At 40.7% G+C, this 22,763-nt stretch overlaps 1 protein-coding gene and 1 pseudogene across 1 annotated transcript in view; one reads left to right on the top strand and one right to left on the bottom strand.

Annotated features, from left to right (window-relative positions):
* ALDH5A1 (aldehyde dehydrogenase 5 family member A1) overlaps positions 1-22,763 on the top strand; it is a 277,572-nt gene that overhangs the window by 193,679 nt on the left and 61,130 nt on the right. The gene's annotated exons all lie outside the window — the stretch shown is intronic.
* Positions 803-8,369, bottom strand: LOC138398802 (AP-3 complex subunit sigma-1-like; annotated as a pseudogene).

Below are 22,763 nucleotides of genomic sequence, written 5' to 3'. Positions count from 1 at the left end.
TGTTGCCTTAGGCTCTTTCCAACCAACAGAATATCAAGGTCAAATTCTCCAATTCAAAGGGACATTTTTTGAAAGAAACAAAAGCTCAAAAGAATAAAGTTAGTTTAGTAACCAACAAACAAAATTTTTAAAAATAAAAAGGATGTGAGAAATCTGTGGATCAGCCATATATGTTTGAAATTTTTCTTTTGGGAGATACCCAAATATAATGTGGACATAAAATTACAATGAAAAGGTTATGATTAATTTTTATTAATAGCCATACCTAATGGACTGCATGCAGATAATATTGTGGTATGGACCTTTAGAAATTGTTCCACTTTTTTTTCCCCAGTTACCTTGGAGTTTATTTAAACTAAGAGAAAAAGGTCATGATATTTTCATGCAATCCACACTTGGTTCTTTAAATGATAATTGTAACAAACAGCAAAGAATTAAGGAATGCTGCACTTGTAATGCATACAAAACACCACTATTTTGGGTTGTACATAATTAAAGAAATATCTCAAATACTTTTCAAAATACTGTAGTAGCCAATATACAGAGGAGGCATGCCTTCAGTGGGCATAGGAATGCAGCGTAGAAAAAAAATCACACTGGAACTACTCAATTTATTTAAAATCACTGAGCAAGGAAACCGACACTGAACTTCACAAAGCACTTTACACAACTTCTATACAGTACCTGGACTTACGTGCAAGAGCAAAAGTTAAGACTTTCCTCTATTTTTGGTACACAACTATGAGGTAAATTTAGACGACTTTTCCCCCTGGATTTTACTGGGAGTAGCCTTTTTAATTTTTTATCTAAAAGAGGTCAGGTTTGGCACTTTTATACTGATGTCACCAGTGTTTATGTCTCTTGGAATCTTAGGAAGATTTATATTCTTTATATATTTTATTCATTATGGCCCCAAGTTTCTCCAGTTTATTTTCTGCATTAATTTGTATAACAATTTCACTCTTGTTGGTTCCAGTATCATTCCCCCGTCACCATTTCTGCAAGAATATTGTGAGCCTCATCTACACAGAAAATTAAATCCAGTTCACAGACATTTTCAAAGACACTTGCCTAATGTTTCTACAAATACTTGAATTAGATCTAAAATACCAAGTTCATTTTTTGAAGAATTCACACGGAAAAAATATGATGTTGCATAATGTCTAGAAGTCAGTTTATTGCCATATCCTCCAATTTATAACCCTCCTTCTAGAAAATTACATTTCCGTCTCTCTCAGATGCGGAATGGAAAGTGTCCCTGATGATTTGCTGTTGTGTGTCTACACTCCAGAACGTGGAGAGCTGTGGCTTCCTGTGGTTGTTGAAGACCAGGATCGCCTTGATGCCACCTGCGTCAGGGTTGGGGTAAGCACCTCATCTGGGGAGCTCACTGGACATTCACCTCCCCAACTTAATTTTTTTAGTTGTCTCTGTGTTTGTGTGTTTGTTGGTTTACTTGTTATTTTGGAACTTTTAAAACACAAGAGTGGAGATAATGAATGGATACGGAAAGGGGAAGAGTGGGTAAAAAGGAACACTACATACTTGTTATCTACTTTCAACAACTATCTTCATTTTCCCAGTCATGTTCCATGTATTCCCCACATTCTATTTTTTTATTTTTCTGGAATAATTTGGAGTAAATCTAAGGTATCATATTATTTCACTTATAAGTATTTTAGAGACTATCTCTAAAGATAAAGTATTTTTTTTTCTTTTTCTTTTTAAAAATGGCCACTTCCAGCCTGGGCAACATAGAAAGAACCTGTTTCTAAAAAAAAAGATACAAAGCCGGGCACAGTGGCTCACACCTGTAATGCTAGCACTCTGGGAGGCCAGGTGGAAGGATTGCTTGAAGTCCGAAGTTTGAGACCAGGCTGAGCAAGAGTGAGACCCCGTCTCTAAAAAAAAAAAAAAAAAAAAAAAAAAAGGATACTGCTTGATGACTTGGGATATAGAAATAAATAAATAAATAAATAAAATTAGCTGGGAACAGTGGTACACACTTGTGGTCCCAGCTACTCAGGAGGCTGAAGAGTGAGGATCCCTTGAGCCCAGGAGTTTGAGGTTACAGTGAGCTACGATTACACCACTGCACTCCAGCCTAGGCAACAGAAAATAAAAATAAAACAGGAAACATGGCCACAATGTCATCATCACACTTAACAAAATGATTCCTTAGTGGCATGCAATATGTTGGAGTAAAGTTTTAAAAGTCTCCAATAATTCTTTTTTTTTTTTTTTTTTTTACAAACACCAAACCAGGTCCAGGAGAAAGTCTCCCGTAATTCGTAACATTATTTTGATTGAGTTTTCTGATATTCTTAATTGAACTAATACAATATAGAGGAAATAATATACATCTTTACTTATACAAAGGCCTTTAAGAAATAAAGTTTAACAGGAAACACTGTGATAAAAGACAAATAATGGCACTGGTACTCAGAAAAAAATAAAGAGTTGAAGGAGAATTTTAGGTAAAATCTTAAAAATATCTGACATCACAGTATCAGCAACAGTATGGGAGAACAGGTATTCTCATAGCAAATCAGTGGGAGTGTGACCTGGATCGTGCACCAGGCAGGTGGCATGTTAAAAGGGTAACTGAAGGAAGTTGAACGAAAGGATTATTTATAGAGATGTGCTCATGGTCAAGGGAACCTGCAGGGTTGGTGAAGTGCTCAAGGACAAGCCACTGCAGGAAGCAGTTACTGCCAGACCTGACTGGGCAAGTGGAGAGAAGGTTTTCTGAAACTTGGTGAGTGTCAGGCCCCTGGGGAGCAACTGCCCAGCAGGAGCCGGTTTCTGGTAAAGGAGTGTAGCTTCTGCCCAACAGAGGCCTGGGGCTCCGTCCTCCTGCCCTCCCATCTCTCAGAGGGATCCTGATTGGACACCGGTGGGCAAAGACACGGGGTGATACAGTTTCATAGAGGTCGGCCTCCTGGGGTACAGAACTGGGAGCAGGTAGAGTGCAGACCTAGAGGATCAAACAGATGATCCAACACAGAGGACAATTTATCATTATCAATTTTAGACGAACTTCCTTCAGTCTAGCAATTCCACTTCTAAGAATTCATCCTCCAGATAAACTCTAATGCATATAAAGTGTGAAAGTAAAAAAGAGGAGTATTTTATATTTACTGAGAGCATACTATATATGAGCACCAAGCAAGGTACTTTACATTTAATCCTCACAAGAGCCCTATGAGTTTGGCACGATTATTATCCCCATTTTACAGTTAAGGCAGTTAAGGTCGGTAAAGCTAAGACATTTACCCACTGTCACAGAGTTAATAAGTGATAGCACAGGGATTTAAACCCAATCTGACTCCAGTGTCTGAGCTATAAGGAAGTTCATAGTAGCTTGTCTGTGAAAACAAAAGACTGAATACAAACCTAAAGGAACACTGGTTGGGGACGGGTAAATACATTATGGCACATCTATACAATGGAATATTATGCAGTTTAAAAAAGAATGGAGTAGGCCCGGCAAGGTGGTTCATGCTTGTAATCCTAGCACTCTGGGAGCCCGAGGCGGGAGGATCCCTTGAGGTCAGGAGTTTGACACCAGCTTGCGCAAGAGTGAGATCCTGTCTCTACTAAAAATAGAAAAAATTAGCTGGGCATGGTGGCTCGCACCTGTAGTCCCAGTTATTGGGAGGCTGAGGGAGGAGGATCGTTTGAGCCCCGGTTTTTGAGGTTGCTGTGAGCTAGGCTGACGCCACAGCACTCTAGCCCAGGCAACACAGTGAGACTTTGTCTCAAAAAAAAAAAAAAAAAAAAAAAAACAATGGAATAGGCTGGCATAGTGGCAGGTGCCTATAATCCCAGCTACTTGGGAGGCTTAGGCAGAAGGATCGCTTGAGCCCAAAAGTTCAAGACCAGCCTGAGCAACATAGCAAGATGACATCTCTAAAGAGGAAAAAAAGAAAAAGAATGGAATAGATCTATATAAACTGATATGGAAAAGTCTATAAGATACACACAATGTCGAGAGGAAAAGCAAAGGTGCTGAGCATTGTGCATTCTATATACCCACTTGTACAGAAAAATGAAAGGTAATTTTTAATTTAATCTCTTGGTAGAGGGACTGATAAGGCAGAATTTTTCAGTGTATACCTTTTAGTACTGTTTTGATATGTTTAGTGTGTATAATTTCTTAATAAATACATGTAATAAAAAGTCACACACACACACATACAAATGTGTATAAAGTGCCCAGAACAGAACAATAACAGCTAATATTAATTAAACATTGTTCTAAATGTTTTATATGTATTATCTCACTGAATATTCAAAAGAACCCAGTGAAGTAGGTATTACTTACCCTCCATTTTAAAAGTGGAGCATTATGGGCCGGGCTCAGTGGCTCACGTTTGTAATCCTAGCACTCTGGGAGGCCGAGGAGGGAGGATCACTCGAGGTCAGGAATTCAAGACCAGACAGAGCAAGAGTGAGACCCCCATCTCTACTAAAAATAGAAAGAAATTAGCCAGAGAACTAAAAATCCAGAGAAAAACTTAGCTGGGCACGGTGGTGCATGCCTGTAGTCCCAGCTACTCAGGAGGCTGAGGCAGAAGGATTGCTTGAGCCCAGGAGTTTGAGGTTGCTGTGAGTTAGGCTGACACCACGGCACTCTAGCCTGGGCAACAGAGTGAGATTCTGTCTCAAAAAATAAATAAATCAATAAACAAAAATAAAAATGGAGATGGAGGAATATGGTCACAAAGAGGTTAAGAAATTAGTTCGGCCGGGCGCGGTGGCTCACGCCTGTAATCCTAGCTCTCTGGGAGGCCGAGGTGGGCGGATCGTTTGAGCTCAGGAGTTCGAGACCAGCCTGAGCAAGAGCGAGACCCCACCTCTAAAAATAGAAAGAAATTATATGGACAGCTAAAAATATATATAGAAAAAATTAGCCGGGCATGGTGGTGCATGCCTGTAGTCCCAGCTACTCGGGAGGCTGAGACAGGAGGATCGCTTGAGCCCAGGAGTTTGAGGTTGCTGTGAGCTAGGCTGACGCCACGGCACTCACTCTAGCCTGGGCAACAGAGTGAGACTCTGTCTCAAAAAAAAAAAAAAAAAGAAATTAGTTCAAGGTCACTCAACCAGTCCAACTCCACAGCTAGTGCTCATAATTCCCTCTCAATAATGATTACTGTTGTTTCTGATAATTTGTCCAAAGCAGTATTAACTTTTTCAACAGCTACATTTTAGAGTTGATTCATTTTCGTGCATAATGAATACAAACTTCTAAGTTTTCTGTTTGTTTTGAGTTGTTACCAAGCTTGGCCACCACCTTCCTCTTTTTGTAAAAAATTTGTTTTGCTCTAAAAACATCTCTTTATTCTAGTCAAAATGTCAACCTGTTGGTTTGAGATAGGGATTACAGCCTATGGAGATGGTTGTGAATCTTTAGTCAAGTCATTGTGTTAACTATCCCTTCTAGTTTGGGATAATCTTTGAACTTGATAAGTAAGCCTCTGTGCTAGCATGTAAATTACCCATAAAGTTCCCAAAGAGGACAGTGATAAGGCAGAGCTTTGTGAGATGCCACAGAGACTCCTGCACTAGTTGACCCTGATGTATTAATTCATCATTACTGTTTGGATTGTTCACACTGCTGAGTCATCGACCACTATTTCTTCATCTTGTCCTCAAGGAGTGCATGCTAGGTTTTGCTCATCATTTTGCTGGAATTACTTCTTTTGTATTCCCTTGATTTACCACCATAACTGTGCCTCCCCATCTTTTTTAAAAAAGAGAGACTTATTGAAAGGACTTGTTTACAGAACACATATGGTGGCTTTTATCATCATCTCATTCTTACATAAGTCCTTGCAAACTCCTTGTATAGTGGTGTTTGTTCACAATTCACTAACAGCCAATGTCAAATTTACTAGTTTAATTTTGAGGATTAAACTTTCTCCTCTTTTTAAAAATTTTGAGGGCTGAGCGCGGGTAGCTCAGGCCTGTAATCCCAGCACTTTGGGAAGCCAAAGTGGGAGGATCGCTTGAGGACAGAAATTTGAGACCAAGTTGGGTAACATAATGAGACCCCTCCTCCCCCACCACCAACCCGTCTCTACAAAAACTTGAAAAATTACCAGGTCGTGGCTGACCCGATGGCAGTGGGTTATCAGAACTTATTAACATTAGTCCAATGGCAGTGGGTTATCAGCATTTATTAACATTAGTGTCACTAAAGTTGATATACAATCCCGCACTGCTAAATTTGAATAGCTTTAAAAAGAAATTACCAGGTAACTGAGGAGACGGAGGCAGAAGGATCACTAGCACCCAGGAGTTTGAGGTTACAAAGAGCTATAATCTCACCACTACATTCCAGCCTGGGAAGCAGAGGGAGACTCTTTCTCTTAAAAAAAAAAAAAAAAAAAAAGAAAGAAAGAAAGAAAGAAAAGAAAGAGGCCTGGCGCGGTGGCTCACGCCTGTAATCCTAACACTCTGGGAGGCCGAGGCGGGTGGATAGCTAGAGCTCAGGAGTTTGAGATCAGCCTGAGCAAGAGCGAGACCCCATCTCTACTAAAAATAGAAAGAAATTATTTGGCCAACTAAAAACTATATATAGAAAAAAAAAAATTAGCCAGGCATGGTGGCATGTGCCTGTAGTCCCAGCTACTCGGGAGGCTGAGGCAGAAGGATCACTTGAGCCCAGGAGTTTGAGGTTGCTGTGAGCCAGGCTGACACCACTGCACTCACTCTAGCCTGGGCAACAGAGTGAGACTCTGTCTCAAAAAAAAAAAAAAAAGAAAGAAAGAAAAGAAAATTTGAATTTCTCCTCCCAGTCTTCTGGTTTCTCCTCATGTGTCCTATCATTTCTTTCTTTCTTTTTTTTCTTTTCTTTTCTTTATTTATTTATTTATTTTTTTTTTAAATTATAAAGGTGGGGTCTCGCTCTTGCTCAGGCTGGTCTCTAACTCCTGAGCTCAAACAATCCGCCCACCTCGGCCTCCCAGAGTGCTAGGATTACAGGCGTGAGCCACCGCGCCCGGCCACCTATCATTTCTCAAAGAGTAATCACAATGACTCTGAGCGCATTTACCTATTCCTTTGATATCCTTGGGATGTATTTTGTCTAGTTCTAGACACTTAAATTAATTTAAAACATCTGCTTTATTATCTGATGTTCATACATACTTATTGGGTTTCATTTTTTTTCTTTCTTAAAACTTTGCAGATTGCTAAATATTGCATTACAAAGAGGACAAAGAAAAATAATTGGTCACTTTCCTCGCTCATCCTTATCTCTTAGCATTTATGCTAACTGCATCAAAGCAGCAGAGAATACTCTCTTAGACTTTTGGTTTTTTTAATTTAAAATTTTTTTTTGGCCGGGCGCAGTGGCTCACGCCTGTAATCCTAGCACTCTGGGAGGCCGAGGCGGGTGGATCGCTCGAGGTCAGGAGTTCGAGACCAGCCTGAGCAAGAACGAGACCCCGTCTCTACTAAAAATAGAAAGACATTATATGGACAACTAAAAATCTATATAGAAAAAATTAGCCGGGCATGGTGGCGCATGCCTGTAGTCCCAGCTACTCGGGAGGCTGAGGCAGTAGGATCGCTTAAGCCCAGGAGTCTGAGGTTGCTGTGAGCTAAGCTGACGCCACGGCACTCACTCTAGCCTGGGCAACAAAGTGAGACTCTGTCTCAACAAAAAAAAAAAAAAAAATTTTTTTTGAGACAGGGTCTTGCTCTGTCACCCAGACTGCAGTGCAGTAGCATAATCATAGTTTACTGCAGCCTTGAACTCCTGGCTCAGCCATACCTCAGCCTCCCCAGTAGCTGGGACTGCAGACACAACACACTGCAGCCAGCCTGCTGTTTTTGTATGTTTGTTTTTAAATTCTAATATAGTTTGAAATGCCCTTTTCCTTCAGGGTGGAATAAGGGGACAAGGAGAAGTCTTCCTTTCTAACCTCCATCATTATTCCCCTCCCAGAGAAGGTGCTACTAATCTGATTAGATTCTAAAATAACTGAATGGGATATTTCTGCTTAGGGGAGTGGTCACTAGAGTGTACTTTTCTATTTCTCTTAGCATGGTTGATGCCCTCTGGCAGATCAACAACCATTTACTCTTTTTTTGTCTCCTCTATTTACATAAACCTTCAGGCATTCTTAGTTTCTACTTGGCAGAAAGACTCTATGTCCTGAGCCTAGATTTTGTACCAGGAAGCCCTGAAGAGGCAGTTATAGGAAACCACTTAAAAAAAGGGGTGCCCACTATGGCATCTTACATACTGTTGTACCTGGAGCATCTCCCTCTAGAACCTCAAAGGGAGAGGAGATGGCTGGACGGGGCAGGATTTGGGCACTCTTGAGCACCCAGGCCAGGGCCTGCTTCCTAAGCATGCAACCTGAGCTCTTGCTCAGGAGAGCCCGACGCTTGGTTTAATGCTCTACTGTCACCATTTTGGAATTATTAATATATATATATATTTTTAAAGGGGACTCAAATTTTCATTTTGCACTGGGTTTTGCAAATTATGCAGCTGGTCCTAACCCAGCCCTCATAACAATCTGCACTTAATCCCACCATTACTTCTTACAAAAACCTTCAGCTTTTAAGGAGGAGGATCTAACTTTCAGTTTGTTCTTGGTTTTATCTTTTCAAACACTGTTTCTGTAGGCTTTTGCTAATGTTGCATTCATTTTTGGGAAAGTACTCCCTCTTTCATCTATTGTATAAACCTTTTAAAATTCTGAACTCCTAAGAAAATGTTGTGCTCACACTGGTTTCTTTAAATGCCTCTCTTTTTTCATTCTCATTGAGATTATTTACAGTTTAGACTGAAACTTGTTGTCCTAATTTTCTTAAGCAATTTTGGAGTCTTAGGCTATGGGATATATTTTGTTTCTTTCATTGAATTTTTTTCTATCTATTTTCCAAAGATCTTCTTCATATCCAACCCATAAATCCCTGAAAGAAAAAAAAATGCATTGAGCAAATGTATAACACAAATAAGAAATCATACAACCTCCCCTAATTCTCCTTTCATCTGAGGGTACCTGTGTTAGTTCTAAATAAGCCTATTTAGCTATACCTTGCTTGCCGCTAGAACTCCCTCTTCATTCAGGCAGGAAGAAAATAATTCTGTCACATACCCATTTCTAAATTATTTATCCAGTCTTTCTCAAGAAAATACCCTTTCTTGAAATGGTAGAAAGTAACTTCACTATCTTTTTTTTTTTTCTTTTTGAGACAGAGTCTCACTCTGTTGCCCAGGCAAGAGTGCCGTGGCGTCAGCCTAGCTCACAGCAACCTCAAACTCCTGGCTTCAAGCGATCCTCCTGCCTCAGCCTCCCGAGTAGCTGGGACTACAGGCATGCAACACCATGCCTGGCTAATTTTTTCTATATATATTTTTAGCTGTCCATATAATTTCTTTCTATTTTTAGTAGAGACGGGGGTCTCGCTCTTGCTCAGGCTGGTCTCTAACTCCTGAGCTCAAATAATCCTCCCGCCTCGGCCTCCCAGAGTGCTAGGATTATAGGCGTGAGCCACCACGCCCTCCCTCAAGGCCTGTTTTTGTACTGCCTGGGAGCTAAGAATGGTTTTTATATTTTAAGTTTTATTTCAGAATATTATGGGGGTACAAACGCTTTGGTTACATAAATTGCCTTGCACTGCCCGAGTCAGATCTATAAGCATGCCCCTCCCCCAGACAGCTGGTGCCACATTATGAACATTATGAATTTATTCATCCTCTCCTCCCCCCTCAGTTTTTATATATTTTTAAGGCTTGTAACAAATAAAGAAACAAAGAGTACGCAATAAAGAAAGACTAAAATATTTACAATCTGGTCCTTTACAAAAAGAATTTTGTAAATTCTATCTAGAGAACAGTAACAACTTGCTTTCCCTCTCCACTGAAGTCATCATAGGAAAAAATTACTCTAGGCCGGGCGCGGTGGCTCACGCCTGTAATCCTAGCACTCTGGGAGGCCGAGGTGGGCGGATCGTTTGAGCTCAGGAGTTCGAGACCAGCCTGAGCAAGAGCGAGATCCCATCTCTACTAAAAATAGAAAGAAATTATATGGACAGCTAAAAATATATATAGAAAAAATTAGCCGGGCATGGTGGTGCATGCCTGTAGTCCCAGCTACTCGGGAGGCTGAGGCAGGAGGATCGCTTGAGCCCAGGAGTTTGAGGTTGCTGTGAGCTAGGCTGACGCCACGGCACTCACTCTAGCCTGGGCAACAGAGTGAGACTCTGTCTCAAAAAAAAAAAAAAAAGAAAAGAAAAAATTACTCTAACCTTCAGTTAAGGAACTTGTGGTTGTTCAACTAAATTTATAGGAGGCCATTGATTTGGACTGAGCTCCTGCACCAGGCCCAACAGACCAACCCAGAATGGAGTCACTTATGCTAAAGTTCCACACCACCAAGCCAAGCTGTTTACCTGACCTTCCAAGAAATCAGGAGAGCAAGAGAGACAGCCAAATTCCCAAACAGGCCAGTTTTAGCCAGCATGATAAGGAAGTCCCCTCTGCTTTAACCTTTACAAGGAAAGTAATTTTGAAACACCCAATCTGCTTTTTGTTCCTTGTTCCTGCTTTCTTCAGCCTTTTTCTGTCTGTAACTCACTGCCCAGGTTGCAGCACTGAATTCTCTGAACCTCTTCTGGTTCTGAGGGCTACCTGACTTGCGAATTATTCTTTGCTCAAATAAACTCTTAAATGTATTTATTAAACTTATTTATTCTGAAGTTTTTCTTTTATCATGGCCTTCCACCCCCTACCGAGACCTTAATCCTGTAGTTCTTTTGGGTTCTTTTTCCCTCTCCACAGCAGCCATTTCTACTACTTAAAAGCACTCCACTGAACTCTCTGTTCTTGGCAAGCCCATCCCCTTCTGAGGAAAGGACTCCCAACCACAAAGCTTTCTAGGTGAAATGTTTGTGGTTTGCGCCTCTTGCCAGAAGCCTACTCCACTACCCCAGCAAGCAGTCAAGGCAGCCAGGCCCAGTAGGGTTGCTGGGTACAGTGAATAGTGGCTGACCGCCCTCTTTCAGTGAGTACACATGCTGAGGGGAACTCTGAAAAGAAGGGCCCTCCAAAACTCAGATTATTCACTCAGTTCTCTGAGGCCTCTTGTTAATCTCAGCTTTAGAAGTATTGGGACTCAGAAAGACCGGTCAGCTCCCAGAGGTGGGGAAGCTGCGGCCGTCTGATTTCAACGTTGTTCTTTTTTAAGCACTGAAGGAGGCAAGAAAAGCTTCATCTTTCTCTGCTGCACTCCTTTTAATGAAAGGATTTATTCTGTAAAATATGGATTCAGTCAAAAGGCCGCACTTAACGACCTAGAAGTCCACATGTGGCCGCAGGTTCCCTAGCCCTGCCCGTGCCTTCTTACAATCTACGGAAGCCTTAATAAATGTACTCTGAGCTGCGGTTGTGACCCAGCACCAACTTCCCCTCATGCTTAGTAGAATGACCTTGCTCCGACCACCCGCCTCAGCTTCAAGCTTGCCCTTACTAAGCTTCCTTTCCACCGTTCTTTCTGCCACAATAGAAGCCTGAGTGGCCTATGGAGGGAGAAGGTTGGAGCAGTCCACCCCAAGCTGAAGGCAATGAGGAGTGCGTTGTCTGTAGAGATTTAAATACAAAACCGATTAGTCAGTCGGATCTTAACCATCTCCATAATTAAACAATAATAAAGACCATCACTGTCAGTACTAAACGATGACAGATAAAATACTCCTGCCTAAAAACACTCTTGCTGGTCAATTCTACTTAATTGCAGCAGTTAGTGTTTTTTTGTAATATATGTGTAAGCTTGAAATTGGTACATTTTCATTACTCTTCCTTTAATAAACATTGTATTCTCCATGAAAGGTAATTCAGAGAACTCTGTTATGTAGTTCACCCCAATATGCCCAGTCTCAGCCACATGGTTGGTTTGGAGAGTAAGTTTCTAATGGAATGTTTTGAGTTTACTCTGGATGAAGTTCCTGTATCCATTCCCTGAGGTTCTCTACTTCTGATTTTAAGCACTAGATGCAAAATAAACAATGATATATCAACTGAAGAATGATGAAGTTCATAAATTTGGAAAGGAGAGCTTTATTTCTTATAAAGGGTTGCAGCCTGCAGGGTGGCCATCCTCACAGGCTGAGAAGCATAGCCTTAGGCCAGAAGCTAGAAACAGGTACTTGAAGGGAATGGCTATAGGAATAGGAATGTTTGCTGAGTGAGGGGTCCAAATATACATATTTATCAAGCTAGAGGAGGAGTCATGGGTATGAAAGGAGAAACATGCACATGTGCAACTGAGCTTGTGCTACTTCATGATACCATGTTCAGAAAGTGGAGGCGTTAGCATGATCTGAGGATGGAGTTTTTGGGCTTCCAATGTTAAAAGGTGAAGCAGAGGATGAGAAAACCCTCATTGCGCATCCTTTGTAGACCTGCCAGAACCACTCCATGGTCTGTGGTCTCTTACCAGGAAAGACTGCTGGTCAGTTGTTGTGCCGAAACCACAAAAAGCGGGGAGCAGCATTAGGCCCTTGATTGAAATCAGCAGTCGAACAAGTCTGGTCATTGGTTCTGTTTAACCCTTAGGGAAGAAAGCTTAATGGCGGTTAACGAGGAAGTGGGTATAACCAGGAGTATCTGACCTTCCTCAGTTTCCCCTTATCTGCATTTTTCATCTGGTGAGGGTTTCTGAAAAACAACTCAAGAACATATGTTAAAATGCCATCTTTTGATTTCCATAGGGATCCAAAACACCTCCTGACTCTGGCTTGCTTGGAGGGCCACTGTTATTCCCATTTACTTTTCAAAGCTAGCTAGATGTCTGGAACTCCCCTGTAGGGACTCAATATTTTCCTTTATTTCCATGCTTGGGGGGCCAAGTAGGCCTCTAAGAGGGGTCCCTGCTCAGTCTCAACATCAGTGGTATGATGTAATATTTTTCTCTAAATTGTGTCTTTTTGTGTAATACAAAATTATTAATGCACTATTCCTTTTTTATATTGTAATATTTTGTTTCTATAGATGGGGTCTTGATCTGTTGCCCAGGCTGTAGTGCAATTAACGATCATAGCTCACTGCAGCCTTGAACTCCTGGGTTCAGGCGATCCTCCCCCTTCAGCCTCCCAAGTAGCTGGGACTATAGGTCCACACAACCACACTCAGCTAATTTTTAAAAAATTTATTGTATAGACCAGGTCTCGCTATGTTGCCCAGGCTGGTCTTGAACTCCTGGCTTCAAGCCACACTCCTGCCTTGGCCTCCCAAAGTGCTGTGATTACAGGGGTAAGCCACTGTACCACAATTTTTTTTACTCACATAATGCATGTACAGAGTTCAATAACAAGAAAAAAAGTCACTTTCTGCATTTACATTCTGGAATTTTATTATTTGCTTCATTTCATGATTATTTCTGAAAATAATTTTGTCATATGGTGGGGAGTGTATGTTAAAGATGATCCGCTCTGGGTGTCTAATGAGCTCGGCACACCTCTAGGTGCCTGTTCCAGGCCACCTGGTTTTAGCTCCCACGCTCTCCCCCCTTCTCCGATGCCACACTTGCTCCACGGCCTTATCTGCCTCTTCCTCTCCACCTTCGACCTTTCCCCATCTATTGGCTCCTTTCCAGGAGCATTAAACATTCACGAGCACGTTTCAGTGTTTTCCTATCTTGACTTCTCCTTCACTGCCAGATTTCTTTGAAGAGTTTTCTGCACTTGCTGACTCTACAAGTTTACCTGCTGCTCTATTCATGACCCGCTGCAGTGTGGCACCCACCATATCACTGAATCTTCTGGTACAAAGTCCAACAGCAACTTCTTATTCATAAAGTAATTGACTCTTTCACATAGTTACTAAATTACTTGACTTTTGACAGTTGATAAATGCTTATGGCTTTTTTTTTTTTTTTTTTTTGAGACAGGATCTTGCTCTGTTGCCCAGGCTAGAGTGCTGTGGCACGATCATAGCTCACTGCAACCTCAAACTCCTGGAACTGTGTGTACAGCACCATCATACCCCCAATACCTAGCTCAATACCTGGCAAATGGTAATTACTCAGAAATTGTTTGCTTTATGAAGAATGAATGAATGAACCACTTGACTTTATGCTAAATTTTAGAATAGAACTTTGAGAAATGTCCTCTTTCCCAGGTAGAGAATAAATAATAGAGCAGGAGGATTATTCTGTTTGGAGGTAAGCAAAGGGACTAGTTGACTTCTGGAGATCCCTACCAATCCAATGATTCTGAGTTTGATTTAATATAGTCCTTGTGTGGGGAAACAGGATCAATTTTTTTTTGTTATTAAAATTCTTTTTTTAATTTTTCAACATGGACTGAATTCTGAAGAACATCATATAGATATTAATGAAACTTTAGTTTGTTCAATAGGTGAGAAAGATCAATATACGTTGTTAGATGAATGAGTCTTTCAAATTCAAGTTCTGCTTTTAATTAGATTAGATAACATTGCCACCTAGTGGGCAGTAAAACAATTCTTCCTGGAAGTACATGCCATGAATATTTATTGATAAATTATTGTGCATGAGGTTATTAACATTCCAAAACTGACTATAAACAGGCTACTTCAGGAAGAATTCTATTGGTCTGGTATTTACTATAATTTAGGAGTTCCAGCTGACTTCTTTTCTTGAAGTCAGCAGAGATTTCTAATAAGAAAATTCAAGATTTTTTTGAATTTTTTTTGTCTTGACAATATATCCCACTAAGGTGTACAGACTGTTGTGTTCAAAATATACTTGAATAAATTCTTTTTAAGTCAGGTGCTGTGGCTCCTGTCTGCAATCCCAGCACTTTCGGAGGCTGAGGAAGGAGGATCACTTGAGCCTAGGAGTTTGAGACCAGCCTGAGCAACACAGTGAGACCCCATCTCTACAAAAAAATAAAATAAAATAAAATAAAAATTAACTGGGTGTGTTGGCATGTGCCTGTAGTCCCAGTTGCTCAGGAGGCTGAGGCAGAAGAAGCACTTGAGCCCAGGACTTTAAGGCTGCAGTGAGCTATGATCGTGCCACTGCACTCCAGCCTGGGCCACAGAGGGAGACCCTGTTTCTATGAAAAAAAAGAAAAAAGAAAAAAAATTATTTTCTCTATGTGGTTACATTATCAATTTGATACACAGTTAGGATTGCTTCAGGGTTTGCTTTTTTATCCATTTTCATTAAGGTTTTTACAACTTTTAAGATAAAATTTTCAAATATAGAGTGAAGCTGAAAAATGTTTACAGTAAACACCTGTATACTCACTATCTAGATTCTGCTATCAACATTGTATATATTTGCTTTATCATATCCATCTAAATATCCCTGTATCTATCTACCCATCTTATTTTTTTAAGCATTTCAAAATAAACTGCAGATATTGGTATGTTTCCCCCTAAATATTTCAACATCCATATTAGAAACAGAATTTTTATTTTTTGTGCTTTCTAAAACATTTAATAGTTCAAAAGTAAAAAATTATATGCACAGAAGTCTCACTCACATTCCTACCTCTCATCCTGTTCTCCACTCCCCTAAATAACCATTTTCTATTTTTATTTAGTTTCAGATTTCTTTTTTTTTTTTTTTTGAGACAGAGTCTCCCTCTGTCGCCCGGCTAGAGTGCAGTGATGTCACCATAGCTCACTGCAACCTCAAACTCCTGGGCTCAAGCAATCCTCCTGCTTCAGCCTCCTGGGTAGCTGGGACTACAGGTGTGCACCACAATGCCCCGATAATTTTTTTATTTTTGTAGAGATGGGGTCTTGCTCTTGCTGGTCTCCACCTCCTGATATCAAGCGATCGTCCAGCCTGGGCCTCTAAAGTGCTAGGATTACAGGCGTGAATCACTATGTCTGGCCTGTGTTTCCTTTTGTTAAAAAAATGAACAAATACATATGTGTATTCTCATTTCTTTCTTATGCAAGACATAGACTACTATATATACTCTCTCATTCTGCCTTTTTAATTAAATGATGTCCTAGGAATTTCTCCATCTCAGAGATCTTTATTTCCTACCTCCTTCCTCCCTTCTTTCCTTTCTCCCTCTCTTCCTTTTGACAAGATCTCATTCACTCTGTGTCCCAGGCTGGAGTGCAGTGGCGCGATCGCAGCTCATTGCAGCCTTAAACTCTTGGGCTCCAGTGATCCTCCTGCCTCAGCCTGCCAAGTAGCTGGGACTACAGGCACCATGCCCAGCTACTTTAAACGTTTTTTTGTTTTTTTTCTTTTTATAGAGATGGGGTCTCGCTGTGTTGCCTGGGCTAGTCTCAAACTCCTAGGCTCAAGCCATCCTTCTTCTACCTCCACCTCCCAAAGAGCTGGGATTATAGATGTGAATCACGGCACCCAGCCAGGGATTTTCTCAATTCTTTTCATGACTCCATAGTACAAATTGTGCAGATATACCATAATTTATTCAACAGATCTCCTAAGGATGTGCAATTAAGTTGTTTCAAATATTTAGGTATTAAAAATAATGCTGTAGTGAAAAAGTCCTGAACACACGTTATTTTGAATTTATGGTGGTATAGCTTCAGAGCAAATTCCTAGAAGTGGAGTTGCTAGGTCAAAAGCCAATGTGTATGTAATTGTACAAATGCCTTGTCAGATATAGACAAATTCCCTTCGATGGGGCTTTTAACATTTGGCACTCCCATTAGCCATGTATGAGAGTGCTTGTTTTCTCCCAGCCTCACTAGAGTGTTTTGTTAGTTTTCTGTTGCTGCTTAGAAATTGCCATAATCTTAGTGGCTTAAAACAAACATTTATTATCTCATAGTTCCTGTGCATCGGGAATCTGAGCACAGCTTAGCTGGGCCCTGTGCTCAGGGTCATACAGGGCTGTGAAAAAAGTCCTGGCTAAGTTGCATTGTCTGTCATCTAGAGCCTTCTTTAGAGAAGGACCTGCTTCTAAGCTCATTCAAATTGCTGGAAGAATTCGTTTCTTTGGGACTATAAAACGCATGGTAGCTTGCTTCTTCAAGGCTGGTAAGAGAATGTCTCTGACCTCAGGAAAGGTCTAAGCCCTCTGTTGAAGAACATCCTACTAATTAAATCAGGACCCCCGGGATAATTGTCCTTTTAATAATATAAAGTCAACTGATATGGGGCCTTAATTACGTTCATAAAACCCTATCACCTTTGTCTTATTGCATAGCCTAATTGTGGGCATAATACCAGAGGTCAGAGATAATGGGAGACATTTTACAATTCTGCCTGCCATAACTTATATTGTCAAGCTTTTGAATTTTTGCTAATCTAATAGGTGAGAAATGGTTTCTCAGTGTTTTAATTTGCATATCTTTCAGTAAAGTTGAGCATGCTTTCATATATTTAAGGACCACTTGTATATCTTTTCCTGTGAACTGTCTATTCCTATCTTTTGACCATTTTTCTATTGAGTTATTGGCTTTTTCCCTCCTCTTAAAGTTTTAGAGCTCTTTATAAATTAGGGGACGTAGTCCTTTATTTGTGAAATAAGTTGAATAGATTTTCTCTTAGCATGTCCTTTGTCTTTTGTCTTTGCTTATGGAATTCATCTGATTTTTAAAATGCTGACAACAATTCAATTTTAAGACAATGTATAGGCCACCTTTCTGTATGTAACACAAAACATGTCTAAAGGCTGAATGTACAGTGCATGGCCCACCTTCTGACTTAGTTCTGCCTGAGTGTAAAATCTAGCAGTTGGAATTCTTTCAAAAAAGCTCCCTTCTAGTTAGTACTGTGGCCTCTGTACTTTAAAGTGGTGAGATTCTTCCTGGTTTCTGCGGAGGGAATTTAACCAAAAGATGTGATATTTATTCATGCCAAGATCTTTTCTTCACAAAGATTATATTTAATGCAATCCATGATTTTATCAAAAAATAGATTAAGAGTTGAGGCACTTTTTGCCCTGGGCTCTTTTTTTTTTTTTTTTGATAAGTTTAAAACCATTGATAAGATAAATGCTTGAGAGCAGACATTTGTATCAAATGCAAAAATCAGAAGATCTTAAATTTTAAAATTTCAGCTGCTTTAAACCAAGAAACAATTGAAAAAGAGAATCAGATGAATTGATTTGTCTCATTGGAATTACACAGCTCCAGCATTAAACCAAAGAAGTGAACGAAAAGAACTACCAGGCATGCTGGCTTATGTGTGTAATCCCACTACTTGGGAGACTCAGGCAGGAGGATCACTTGAGCCCAGAAGTTTGAGGCTGCAGTGAGCTATAATTGTGCCACTATACTCCAGCCTGGATGACAGAGTGAAACCCTATCTTAAAAAAAAAAAGAAAAGAAAAAAAAGGGGGGCCAGGCATGGTGGCTCATGGCTGTAATTCTAGCACTCTTGGAAGCCGAGGTGGGAGGATTGCTTGAGCTCAGGAGTTTGAGACCAGCCTGAGCAAGAGTGAGACCCCGTCTCTACTAAAAATAGAAAAAAAATTAGCTGGGCAACTAAAAATAGAAAAAACAAATTAGCTGGGCGTGGTGGTGTGAGCCTGCAGTCCCAGCTATTCAGGAGGCTGAGGCAGGAGGATCACCTGAGCCCAGGAGTTTGAGGTTGTTGTGAGTTAGGATGACACCACACCACTCTAGCCCAGGCAACAGAGCAAGACCGTCTCAAAAAAAAGATAGAAATCAAGTTTGTCATGACACTTCACAACAGAAAAATCTAAACCATAGTTTGTCTTTATTAATAATTATTTTCCATAAATAAATTCATATTTTGTTTTAAAAATTCATTGCTTAATTTAAGGAAAAAAAGCTTATTGTAGGTCCCATCAGTTGAACTTAACTATCTGGAACATAACTAAAAATTAGATAATAAGCAAAAACTGCCCAATATTTATTTTAGTTGAGGAATTATTTTAAGAAATATGATTATCTGATTTTTCCTTTTACAGTAGATTATAAGAAACAATTAAAATGAAGAAAGCGCTGCTACAGGAATACAGATAGCAGCAATAAAATGTAACAGCTGACAACCAAACCAAAGGGAAAAGACACAAAAGCTATAAAAAGAAGATTTAAAAATGTATAAGGCATACCATCTTGAGATTACTTAAGGAAATGGGTCGTAACCCGGAAAGTTCATCAGAATCATCCTGGCACTCACAGTTATAACATGTTGTCATCTACCGTGCTCATAGTTACACAAATCTGCCCCAAATCTATTGGGGAAAACTCCCTAGAGATGAAACCAGTTAAGAACTGTGAATGGCCTGGGATTTTACCCTCCTTGCATGTTAGAAAGCTATTCTGTTACTGTTTTATGGAGACTGGCAGAAGGCATGATATTCCTGGGTCAGAGATGGACTTTATTTTTTTTTATTTTTATTTTTTTTTGAGACAGAGTCTCACTCTGTTGCCCAGGCTAGAGTGAGTGCCGTGGCGTCAGCCTAGCTCACAGCAACCTCAAACTCCTGAGCTCAAGCGATCCTCCTGTCTCAGCCTCCCGAGTAGCTGGGACTACAGGCATGCACCACCATGCCCGGCTAATTTTTTTTTTTTTCTATATATATTTTTAGCTGTCCATATAATTTCTTTCTATTTTTAGTAGAGGTGGGGTCTCGCTCTTGCTCAGGCTGGTCTCGAACTCCTGAGCTCAAACGATCCGCCCACCTCGGCCTCCCAGAGTGCTAGGATTACAGGCGTGAGCCACCGCGCCCGGCCTAGAGATGGACTTTATTACGCACAGCAGAGGCAGTAGCCAGAGCTTCAGGGTTATGGCAGTTCCCTATATCCCTCAAGACCCACTGAGTGACACAGATGAGCTTACATGGATGCCTGTACATACAGTGGGTTATGTTACAGAAGGGGAATACTGAGCTTGGGTAATTTGCCACTTTTATAGTATAAGTTAAAGCAATTCTGCTCTTTGTCTGGGAGGAGATGTTACCTCATCTCCTGAAGTTGCCTGGTACAAACTTAGGGATTTTTGGCAATCTAATAGGTGAGAAATGATATTTAAATATTGTTTTGACTTGTAATTCTTTTTTTTAATGAGATGAAACACCTTTTCATATGTTTGACATTTGTGTTTATTTTTCGTGAACTGTATTTGTACTTTTTCATTCTGATTTTGGAGAGAAAACTGGGGTCAAAGTGAATTACAAACCTGTGCGAGGACATATGAGTAAGTGGCAGAGTCAATATTTGAACCTGGATATCAATGACACTTATGCCAAGTTATCCATGTATTGCTTCTCAGCTCCAAATTTTGCTTGCTCTTTAAAAGTGAATCTAAGGCCGGGCGCGGTGGCTCACGCCTGTAATCCTAGCACTCTGGGAGGCCGAGGTGGGCGGATCGTTTGAGCTCAGGAGTTCGAGACCAGCCTGAGCAAGAGCGAGACCCCATCTCTACTAAAAATAGAAAGAAATTATATGGACAGCTAAAAAATATATATAGAAAAAATTAGCCGGGCATGGTGGTGCATGCCTGTAGTCCCAGCTACTCGGGAGGCTGAGACAGGAGGATCGCTTGAGCTCAGGAGTTTGAGGTTGCTGTGAGCTAGGCTGACGCCACGGCACTCACTCTAGCCTGGGCAACAGAGTGAGACTCTGTCTCCAAAAAAAAAAAAAAGTGAATCTAGACTCTTTTTCCTTTCCTGCTGGCATTGAAGCGTTGTCAGTAGAGAGCGCTAGAGAGACATTCGCAGAAGAAGAGTTTTGCTTCCTGGTTTTGGTGCGCTCCCCACCTAGGCTCCTGCAGTGCAGGTGGCGTTTCCAGCATCAGTCTCCCACAGTCACAGCAGCCATTGGCGCCCAACCCCAGCAGCTTCCAAGGCACCTTCCCCTCAGGCAATTTTGTAGAATGCTTCTGGTGAGACATCTCCCACTGAACAGCTTCCTCTGGCACCTTAGGGGGCAGATTTCCGGCAAATTCCAGAGGGAAGATTCTCAGCAAGTTCCGTGGGCACAGCACCACAGGGACTTATCTGCTACTGCTGTGCCCCCTTCTCCAGCAAGGTCTGGATCTCAGCTGGGGAGTCTATACCTTGGACTCTGTGTTTCAGATGGAGGAGTAGTGGCTGTTCCCTATATTATATTCTTTAGAATTTTCTTTACTGTCTTGGGTGTAAGATGGAGCATCCAAGGAAGAATGTTCTCCTTCCCTAGGTCTGAGATCCAGACATCACTGGAAAGGGTGAGCAGTGGCAGAGAAGTCACTGTGGGGCTTTGCAGAACTTGTGGGAAATCTTCCCTCTGGAACTTGCCAGTGAATTTGGAACAGAAAGGCAGTAAATCCACAGCTGGCACATGTCCTGAGACCAGCCCTACACCCACAGTTTCTTTGTCCATGGAAAATAGAGATAATATTTACACTGTTCACTTAGCAGAGTTTTTGTGCTAATTAAAGTGAAGCAGCGTATGTGAAATGCTTTATAAAAGATGTGTTAAGATAGGATTAAAAATTATTTGGCTTCAAGGATGCCTTTCCTTGGTTTCAGGCTCTCTGATGTGAACACCTTGTTGATTTTTCTCAGGCTCTAGGCCACTTGAAGTTTTTCCTTAGCTCAAGCTGTTTTCTCTCTGCTTTATTTGCTGAAGCACATTCACTTGGTGGCTGTTAAGTCAGGCTCTAGCCTTCCAGAAATTAGGCAGCTCTATCTGTATTCTCCCTTAGCATGCAGCCAGTCCTTCCCAGGTTCTTGCCTGTATCAACTCAGCTCCTTTATTTTCTAGCTTTACTAAGGTATGATTTACATACAATAGAATTCATCTATTTTAAGAGTATAGTTCAATGAATTTTAATGAATCACACATTAAAATTTTTTCTTAGTTATTTTACCTTTGAGTTTTTCCTTAGTCATTTTATCTCCAACCTCTAAGTGTGAATGTGGTGATCTTGTTATGTTTTTTAATGCCTGAAGGAGACCCTCTTAGTGTAGCGGCCACCCACTTTCCTTTAGGAGCAGCTCCTATACCTGGGGTGGAGGTGGGGGTTAACAGCATGTTTGTGGGACAGTGCACTGTCTCCCCCCTGTGTACATACTGAACCACCTGATCCAAGCTGAGACCATCAGATTCTCTCCCCCAGGACTTTGAAATGTGGACCATAGGAACACAGGGACTGTCAGTGCAACTGCATTACACTAATGGCAAGATCCTGAAGACACAGAGTTGTTCTCATAATTTCTTCCCTTTCCATCCCATGAACTTTCCCTTTTTAAAAAGTTAATCAATATTTATGTCTGTTACGTATAATCTGAAATACTTTACTCAAATGATATAATTTCACCCAAAAGGTAGAATAGAATTGTCTCTTACTGGCAGCTGGAAAACTATCCCCAAGGGCTATTGAGAGTAGAAAAGGTAATATAGCTTACTTGACCAAGCTTCTTTCTGGATTGGGAAGCCATATACCCAGAAGTCCTTTCTCTCCTTCCTGAACATAAATCTGGCCAATTTCCTTTTGGCCAGTCTTAAGCCTTTCCTCAACCTCAAGGAGTTTATTGGTTTCTTATATATATTCTATTATTTTCATTCATAGTCCATGATCCTCCTCCCTTCTTCTCACGTTCATGAATAAAACCCTATGTCTCCTGTATTATTTCTACATTTTTAAAAACATTTTCTGACAAATTTGTTATTGGAACACATCCTGTATGTTCACAAACATTACTATAGTGAACAGACCTTCCTGAGATTGATGATATATAATGTCAAAAGTTTCAATTCTAGGTCTTACATACATATTAAAACTTTCTCAGGAGTTATTCTTACATTTCCTTAAGAACACGATAAACAGGTTTTCAAAGTAAAGGGGTTTTCTCCTCTTGAG

This window comes from Eulemur rufifrons, chromosome 18 (genome assembly GCF_041146395.1).
Source record: "Eulemur rufifrons isolate Redbay chromosome 18, OSU_ERuf_1, whole genome shotgun sequence".
Taxonomy (NCBI): Eukaryota; Metazoa; Chordata; class Mammalia; order Primates; family Lemuridae; genus Eulemur; species Eulemur rufifrons.
This window is presented reverse-complemented; position numbering and strand designations above follow the sequence as displayed.